The following is a 10,558-nucleotide window of genomic DNA, read 5'->3' as shown; positions in this document are numbered from 1 at the left end:
CACCTGTGCAGCTTGCATTGCCAATACAAAAGGTTCATACTTTGTATATCTTCTTCTTTGATTAATATCTACCAGATTATACTTAGGATGAACCTTCGTGCCAATGTTTGGCGTAGGATCAAACCATTCACATTTGAATAAGATTGTGCACTTCATTGGTAGGCCTAGATATTCTAACTCCAAAACCTCAACCAATTTCCTATAAAAATCGTTTGACACGTCACTGTAGTTTGATCCCTTTATGCACACACTGCTGTTCATTGTCTTTCTGCTTCTCCCATAACCCTCAGTGTGAAACTTGTAACCATTTAAAAAGTAGCCAGAGTAGGCATTAGCAACCGGTAATGGCCCCTTTGCCAGATCCGTAATAAATCTATTACAAATATCGATTCCCGAGCTTTGAGCCTATGGCAAATATTGCAAATTCGGTGTCCAGCTTTGCATCAACTGCAGTATCAGTGAAATTGGGATTTTGAAGCCGCAAAAGATTGATATATTTCCTAATTATCAACGAACCAAATTAGCATAAGTATGATTTAACAACGGCCCACGTCAAGTTTAGAATGTTTACATTATGTATACTTACTCTACATATGGTGTGATCTGTTCGCAATTCAATAAAATATAGGTTTGAGCCGCTTGTATCTCTGCATCAGTCAATCGTCTTTTTTTTTATTTACCAATCGTATGCCCAGGATAGGTGAAAATTTTTAAATTTCCTTCAAACTCAGATTGTACGCGATCTCCTCCGTCATCGTTACGTGGCACTCTCCGATGCTTGGTGAAAACATGTTGGTCAAAGTAGTGTGAACAGAATGTGGAAGCTTCTTCCACCAAATATGCATTGCAAATGGATCCCTCAACCTTTGCCTTATTGCGCACATTCTTTTTAATTTTCTGCAGGTGTCTGTCATTGTACAATGCCAATACGTAAGTATAAGTTCAAATAAATGATCTAATCATTAGAATGAGATGTTAGTGAATCACCTCTCAAATGGATACATCCATCGATATTGTACCGGTCCTGCTAAACGACATTCATAGGGCAAATGAACCGGCAGATGTTCCATAGAATCAAAGAAGCCGGGTGGAAAAATTCGCTCCAACTTGCACATCACTATTGGGATTTCTCGCGCTAATTGGTTCATATCATCGCATCGGATAATAGTCATCGTCAATTCCTTGAAAAAGAGTATCAATTCTATCATTGCTTCCCAAATTGTTCCTGGTAATAATTCCCAGAATGCCACAGGGATCAATCTTTGCATGAAAACATGGCAGTCATGGCTTTTCATGCCAAACAATCTGTACTTCCTTATGTCCACACATCTACCCATATTTGAACAGTAGCCATCTGGAAACCTTAATGATCGTAACCATGCGCACAATAATTGCCTTTGGGGTTTATCTAAACAATAACATGCCTTTGGAAACTTACCAGTAAGTACAGATTGCTCGAGTTCTGGTCGACGACAAATTTCCTTCATGTCTGCTCTCGCGTTTGCATTATCCTTGGTTTTCCCTTCAATGTTCATGACAGTGTTGAACAGATTTTCAAACACATTTTTTTCTATGTGCATGACATCAAGGTTATGACGGATAAGAAGTGAACTCCAGTTTAGCAAATCCCAGAAGATGCTTCGCTTTTTCCACCCGCTATTCCTGCCAATTCTTGTATTTACCTCATCTGCACCTAACTCTGTAACTTTCATAAGTCCCAGATCTTCAATTTCTTGTAATATTTCAGCTCCAGACTTCACAGGTGGAGGGGTTTCAACAATAGTCATGTTCTTTCTAAAGCATTGTCGATTTCTCCTCCAAGGGTGAGATTCTGGTAAGAATTTGCGATGACAATCAAACCAACATTGTTTACCTCCATTCTTTAGTGTAAATGCATTAGTGTTTTCCATGCAATGAGGACAAGCCAATTTGCCAGCCGTACTCCACCCAGATAACATTCCAAATGCTGGAAAATCACTGATGGTCCAAAGCAAAGCAGCTCGCATTATGAAATTCTGATTGGTCGAAATATTGAATGTTTCAACCCCATATTCCCATAAATAATTAAGTTCGGCAATCAAAGGCTGCAGAAACACATCAATTTTATGTTTTGGATTAGTAGGGCCAGGAACAATAACACACAAAAACATATATTCATCTTTCATACACATTGACGGTGGTAGATTAAATGGTGTCACAATGACAGGCCATGATGAATATTGTTGTCCTGATTGGCCAAACGGCTGAAACCCATCATTACAAAGCCCCAATCTAACATTTCTCATATCAGCAGCAAACACAGGATGAATGTTATCAAAATGTTTCCACGCTTCAGAGTCTGACGGATGAGTCATTATACCATCATCATATTCATGCAAAGCATGCCATGTCATGTATTCAGCTGTCGCCTTAGATGCATATAACCTTTGAAGGCGAGGAACAAGAGGGAAATAATACATCTTCTTAAAAGCCTTCTCTCTTTGTACTCTACCAGTCCTTTGACCTCGCCGTTGATATCTTGGAAGATTACAAAACTTGCATTCTCTGAATTCCGAGTCAACACCCCAGAATATCATACAATTATTACGACAGCAATCAATCTTTTCTACCGGTAGTCCCAATCCCCGAACTAATTTTTTTGTCCGATAAAAATTATCAACCATTGAATGGCCTTCAGGCAACATTTCCTTTGCTAACTGCACAAAATCATCGTAACACCTTTCTGAAAATGGTGCTCCGCTTTCATGTGTAGTAATCATGCAACAACAGACAGAACTAAATGATTCTTGCATCCAGGCCACAGTTCACTGTTAGCTGCACTTAGCATGTCAAACAATTGTTGTGCTGCTACGTTTGGCGATTCCTCCATATTATCCCAATCACATTGTACTCTACTCGCATCGATTACCATATCATTGCATTGATTACCATACAGAAATTGATAAGACTGAACTTCTAAACTTACCGGAATGGAGTGGCCTGACCCATTGGCAACTCGAGCTTCACCATGATGTATCCATTCGTAATAATTTTCCATGAACCCATTTTTGCACAAATGAAGTTTCACTGTATCGATGTCTAAGAAGACTCGATTTCAACACTTCTTGTGATTACATGGACACCTCAACTTATTACCATCCATAAAATTGGGATTACCAACTGCAAACTGTATAAACGCCTTCAATCCTTGCAGGAACTCTTGTCTTAATATCCCATTGACCTTGAACCTCCAGTACATCCAATCTCGATTATTTCGCATTTTTTTTACCTAATTAACAATGTGTTTATGAAGGGTAAATTATATGTAATTGCATTAGTCTAAACCATCTTTAAAACATGCCACTAATGTAATGTTCAATTTACGCTTATAACTAACTAAGGTTATTTCTATAATAAGGGTACCTATATATAAATGTAAAATCACTAAGTTCATTTATTCACTAAGTTCATTTATTACCTTTACCCTAATAAAGGTAAGTGTACGATTACATATTGAATTTTTTTGAAAAAAATTCGGCAGCACTTCGGCACAACTCAATCAAATCTCAAATATAAAAACACTTCAATAAACACTCCTATATCATACCAACATTCTCCAAAAGCAAAATGGCCACTACTAGGCCTCCAACCAAACCAAACGCATCATTCATTAAAAAAAAAATTTAAGAATAATAACAACAATAATAAAAAAATGCATTATTTCATAATTATAAAAAAAGAGTAATTTCAATTACATGTATCATAACATAATTATTATTAAAAAAAATTCAAACTATCATGTTTATGTCTTATTTGAAAATTAAAATTACATATTTTTTAATATGTCAAGACTAGAGCATCTTTAGCTTCTCTCATATCCCTTCCCATAGCAGACAAATTCATTGCAAGGTTGATTTTAGGTTCTTAAATCCAACTGAGATAGGTGAGTGAGAGATGCGTGGCAAATTTGAATTTGAAGTTCACAAATGCAGTGTCTAATCACTAATGGATCAATTATCAAACTTGTTAATATGCAGGGTCAAATGAATCAATTAATTTATAAACCATGCACTGAATTTCCACTTATGATGCTCAACAGACTCTTTTCAATGAAATAATAAGATGCAATAAACTAAATGACGTTACAAATATACAAATAATTATGCCCAAATACAAATAAATTGCAAATAAAAAAATGAAAAAAAAAATTTCGAAACACAAATCACAAAATACCTCAACTTATGTCCAAGAAGACGAGTGGAGTGACCGGAGGGGCTGGAGCGGCGTCAGGAGGGGCTGCAACGGCGTCAGGCGGGCTGGAGCGGCGTCAGGAGGGGCTGGAGCAGCCTGCGAACAGAGGAGAGGAGAGGAGGAGGAGAAGAAAGAAAAAAGAAGAAAGAAGAAGGAGGGCGTCTGGCGTTTAAAGCCCTAAAAATTGTGACCGACCAGTCGGTCGCAAATTCCATTAATATCGGTTGCAATTTTTAACCCTGCGATGTCGTTTTACTTCGCAGTAAATTTGCCACCGATTTGCGACTAAACTAGTTGGTCGCAATAATTCGGTCTGAAATCTGTCTCACATCGGTCACAACATTTATTCCTAATTTTGAACCGTGCAATTTTGCGACGGAATAACCCTTAGTCGCAAATCGATTGCAAAATCGGTAGCAAATCCGTCGCATAGTAGTCACAAACTGAGAAACAAAATCGCGGGAATATTTACTGCTAAAATTTGCGACTGTTTGTTCTTGTGTAGCAAATTGGTCGCAAGTTTGCGACCGATATTTGTCGTTCGCAAATATCGGTCGCAAATTAGCGTTTTTTTTTTGTAGTATAAGTATTATGAGATGTATTTGGACACTGATTTTTATCCATGATAGTGCTAGCATGAGTGACTTGTGAAAACGTTTGTTCATGTTGACTCCAGAAGAAGCATAGTTTATGTTGCTTATGAACAAATGATTTGCTATGAAAATTCTTCTCTTCTCTGAACACTGTGAAAAAAAAAAAGTAGTTTAAATTTTCAAGTGTGGTTTTCTAAAGTTTTGATCAATGAAAGGATTGTTTTATAAATGACAATGAAGTCACTTGTATAGATTCATGAGCTGTGAAGTATTTTGGTTTATGACTTAAACATGAAAATAACATATATGTATATACTTAAGTATGTCAGATGCAGTGTAAACTTGTATGGTTGTGTACGCAAAAAGCTATGTTAAGTTATGCATGATTAAGATTATAAAGGTTACGTTGAAGTTAAATGATGTGAATGTGAAATGCATGCATAAAATGCATGAATGTGTGTACATGTGCCTATGGAAGGAGTATGTTGAGGATGAGTTGCTAGTATTATCTAATAAGAAAACGAACTGATTCGGATTTAAGGACATTAGAATCAATTTAAGAAGAGTATTGATGTTTACATGATTTTGGTTAATGGAATTTATTATGACTATTGAGATAAGCATTTTTCTGGATAGAATACATAGATACATATATTCATTGGTGTATTTATGACAGCGGTTTTGGCAAGTGTACGAAATCGCAACAAGTAATATAGAGTAAGAAAGTATCGTATCCACAGGGATTGTTTATCAATTACCAAAATTATGTTAACCTATTATTATTTAGGTGATGATAAAAGGAATTCGCTGTAAAGTAAATAAAATTCAAAGTAAAAGAGATCAAACACAAAATTTAGGTGAAAAGAAATCAGGGGATTAAGCTACTAGGGAATTTGATTTCATTTAATTCTACCCAGCTTATTCTATTAGTTCATTAATCAAGTTTAATTGTTCAAGTAGGAGAAAACAACCCTAAGGTTACTAACAAGCTCTCCCGATTTATTGTTAGCTATTCTAATCCAATTTAATCACCTATCTTAATAGTGAAATTAAACATGAATCAGATCATTAGGTTTTATGGTTGTTTTATGAATTCACAACTTAATACTTTATTAACTTATGAAAGCCCCCCTTGAGTCAAACCATATAGTTTCCACATCAAGTTATTCTCAAGTAAATTATTACCTTGTTCATATCAATAACCCTTCTCCCGAATGTGGTTATTGAAATAATTCAATCCAGGGGAATTTTTCTGCCTGGAAGCCTTAAGCACAATAATAAGTTATAACAAGAACAAAGAAAAATAAATCTAATATTATAAGCTGGAATCGAATTAAATTACATCAAATCCCTAGTATAAAAGTTTAGCTAGACATAGTAATTAAATTAAGCTCAATCATACTTGAATCATTCATTATATTTAAAGACAATAATAAAGGAAGAAACAAGATGAAGAGTTTAGAATAAAAACTGTATCACAACTATGTTGATGGCTTCCTTGAATCTTAGCACAATTATTTGAAGCTTGAAATCTTTGAGAAGAAGAGAATTATGTAAAGTGTTGCACCAAAAACGACCTCTCTTACTATGAGAAGTTCCTCCCTTTATATAGAGATCCTGAAGGCAAGTCTGACTCCTTTTAGGAAAATAGAATCCTTATTTAGCACAAAATCCTTTATAGGAGATCATAACTGTTTAGGCTCTTGATTTCTTCTTGATTAGGACTCCTTTTTCTTCAAGAATAGGTCCAGGTCTTGTTTAGTGTGTTTAGGAAACTCCCTGAAATCGGCCCATGTGAGAAAAGCTTGATTTGCGTGTTAAATTCACACTGGTTCCGCCTGGGCAGCACGGGCGTGCTTCATGGCACGGGCTGGGCGTGCTGTAGTCTGGAGGTCTGGCTAGTGAAGCACGGGGCGTGCTAGGTAGCACAGGCTAGTGAAGTACTGAGGCACGGGCGTGCTACAGAGCACAGGCAGGGCGTGCTCTTCTCTGGAAGTCTATCTAGAGTTGCCATGGGTGTGCTATGCTTGACACGCCCTGGTCCCATTGTAGCACGGCCGTGCCTTTTGACACACCCTGGCCGTGCTCTCTTCTGTCTCTTCTTTGGTTTACTTGGCTTCTAGCACGGGCGTGCCTTCCAGCACGGGCTGGGCGTGCTAGAAGCTGAGTGCCTTGCATTCTAAAGTTCTTTTCTGTGCCAAATTTCTGCAATTTTCTCTTAGATCAAGCAGATTAAAGACCAAGGAAGCTTTTAAACACAATTACACTAAAAGTGATTTAAAATTAAATTAAAGAAGTAAAAACTTACTAAAATTCTAATAAAAACTATATTAAAAACACTATAAAATTTACACTTATCAAAATTCCCCAAACTTAAACCATTGCTTGTCCTCAAGCAACAAAACTAAAGGAAAAATAATTTGACGACACTAGTTTAACATGGTTGGAGATGATTTCCATAATCTTTCATGATGTCATGATTAGTAAACAAGTGAATAAACTCAATCGTTCTCCATGCTAATCATACTTTAGTTTGACTTTTATTTTTGAATAAAACACATTCATTGAGTAAAATACAAGTTTAAAGAGATTGTCAACACTAATATTTATTCAATTTATGATAAATAGGACATGAATTATCTAAAGAATTTTCAACCTTTCAAAAATAAGACAATTGATAGTGCAACAGTGGCATTCCCATATGCAGAATTAGTCATTCTTTCTCCACGATTTAAATGCATATAATTAAAAGATCAAAAGGTCTTTATTTTGGGTTGTAATGGGGCTTTCTTGGTGCAAATTTTGCTTAATCAAAAGAAAGGATAAAAAGGTAGTCAAAGAGTACAAAAGAATGTATAATATTCAAGATTCTATTTTAATTAAACTTTTACTAGTTCTAGGGAGTGTTGGTTTTGAAGCTTTCTTACTAGCTAGAGGCATCTTGTGCAAGGTCTTTTCTTAATATTTTGGCACTATTCTTACTTGCTTTACCATTCTTCTTGCATTCTTTTGATTGCTTTGCATGTGCCTCTTTCTTGATTCTTTCCTCTTTTCTTTATTTGCTAGTATTGATTGATGAATTCTCCCTCTTTGTTGCTATATTCTAATTAAAAGTCGAATCTTTTAATCATACAATCCTTTGTACTTAGGGTAAGAGATTTGAATTTGGCTTTAATGGCCTGGTTTATTTATGGTGAAGAAGAAAATTGTACGGTTTAAAGCTTCAAAGTGGGTTTCAAAGGTCATATATTTTTGTTTAGGTAGTTTAGGCTATATAAGTGTCAACAAAAATTGCCTAAATCATTTCTTTCAAGATGTAAACATTTAAATTTCTCGCCTCGAAGGAAGTTCTAATTTTTGTTCTAGGAATGCCAAGGTTTAAAATACTTTAGAGTAAAACACACCTTTATATCATAACTTTCATAAAAATCAGTGTTTTAAGAGTCTAGAAACAAATAGTTTAGATCAATGAACATGATTGAGTCAAAAATTCAAATTCAAAACTTAAATATGCTAGAATTTAGAATCGACTATATTTAACACTCATTACTAGACATGAGAACTTTCAAGCTTACTTGTAATCATTTCAAAAATGTTAAACAAAAAGAAAAATTTTTGCCAAAATTCCCTTCCCCCAATTCAATCAATCACATTGTCCCCAATGTGCATAAATTCCCCAAACTTATTGCATTACTAGAAGGAAAGCAGTAAGAGAGACGAAGAAATCTTACCAACATTGTATTGAACAATACAATAGAACGGGTGTGGGAAGAGTCTTAGCTAAAAGAGCAACTAAACATTAAGAACAAAACAAACTACTAAAAAGTTATAAAAATTCAAATAACAAATAAACTAAAGTGAAAGCAACCAAGACAATGTATTAGAACAAATAAACAAAAATAAAACAAAGAAAAGTGAGAAATCCGTCAATTCTCTGGTGGTGGAGGTGGCTGCAGAAGCTGGAGGATGGTCTGGAGTTGGCCTTGCATGGTGTCCATCCGAGAATCAAGACTGCCGTTCATAATCTCGATGGACTGGAAACGGTCTGCGATCATCGTTTCCATACATTTAAGGCGCGTTTCAAAGAGGTCCATCCGAGACATCATTCTTGCAAGGACTTCATCGTTCGACATGTTGGCTGTGCCTTGGAACGATGGACTGACACCGGAAGTACCTGCACCAAAAGAAGAAGGAAAAGGAGGAGGATTATCCTCTTCCATGTTGGCTCCACCGGCTGCCTCTGCTCCTGCATCATCAGGATTAGCCTCTGGGGCGCCCACTACTTGATATGTATCCCCGACTTTTTCAATCAGTTTCATATGTATCATAACATCTAGGTCCAGTCTAGTACTACGCCCTCCTCCTATACTATCATAAATTGGCCTAGCCAGGTTCCAAACCTGTAAGTATCTAGCAATCCGAGTTACAAAACATCCCACCATTATGGCCCCCTTGTCGGCTCCAGCCACCTTTCCAAATTTTTGGCAGAGCCAATAACCAACATTCAATAAAACCCCATTCTCAATAGCCCACAGAAAATATAATTCGTTCAAACTTAGTACCCCATCGCTTTCACTCCTTCCAAAAATGGAATTAGATAAGAATTTGTGAATGTAGCGCAAGGAAGGTTTTTTTAATTTGGATGCTTTAGAATATCTAGGATTGTAATTCACTTCACCTGTCAAATTTTGCCAAGTATTATGCGCACTAAAATCACTAGATATTTGTATCTGGCTATTGTCTGTAGGAAACCCAAAAATGTGGCTAATTTCATTCACAGTTAGTTCAAAGTCTTGACTAAGAAGCCTAAAGTTAACCCTGCTTGGTGGTGAATTAGGCAATAACGGAATAAAAGCGCGATAGGAACTCAGAAATTCTAGAGTTAGAGGGGCATAGACTAAGTCCTTCATATCAATAAATTCCCCCCATCCTATTCTCTTAAGAGGGTCTAACACAATATCCCTAGACCCACTTGCGCTAAGGCAGCCTCATCGATAAATCTATTCGGTAAAATAGGCCGAAGAGATAATTTTGTGTACCTTTCTTGTTGATCGGATGAGGCAAATTCGAATGGAATTTCAGGAGGTGAAGGAGGTTGAGGAGCCGTGGAGGATTGCGTAGTCGAACGCGTCCGAGCAGCAACGGATGATGCGGGTCTGCTACGTTTGTATCTAGGAGGCATTGTTGGAGTTGATTATGTGAAAATTTTGGGTGGAGAGTGTTTGATTTGAGAGAAAAGGGAGAAGAAAAGAGAAAGTTTGAGAGAAAGGAGTTGACGGCTAGGGCGTGCGAGATAGAAAAGAGAAAGTTTGGAGGCGTGCTCTTTAAATAGGGGCGCCAATAAATGAGTTGGTCTGATCGTGGCACGGCCGTGCTGATGAGCATGGCCTGGGCGTGCTCCCCTCTGACCTGCAAAACAACAAAAGTGGCATACCTGGCACGGGCGTGCTACATAGCACGGCTCGGGCGTGCTCTTCTCTGCCTCTCAAGTTCTTTTCGCGCTCGCGCATATGAAAATCGCGCTCGCGTATTTTGCTGGCAAACTTTCTGCCTCTCAAAGGTGCTTTCTCGCGCCCGCGCATATGAATATCGCGCTCGCGTCTTCTCGCATCTTCTGGTCCAATTGCTTCTGACCCTCAGATCTGCTTGTCGCGCCCGCGCATATGAATGTCGCGCTCGCGACTTCAGCTCGCGCCCGCGTATATGGGAGATGCGCTCGCGAGTTTTTCTTGTAA

The sequence above is a fragment of the Jatropha curcas genome, chromosome 2, assembly GCF_041381405.1.
Source record: "Jatropha curcas cultivar XTBG-Jc1 chromosome 2, XTBG_Jcur_1.0, whole genome shotgun sequence".
Lineage (NCBI taxonomy): Eukaryota > Viridiplantae > Streptophyta > Magnoliopsida > Malpighiales > Euphorbiaceae > Jatropha > Jatropha curcas.
The sequence above is the reverse complement of the archived record's forward strand: the minus strand, read 5'-3'. Positions refer to the sequence as shown.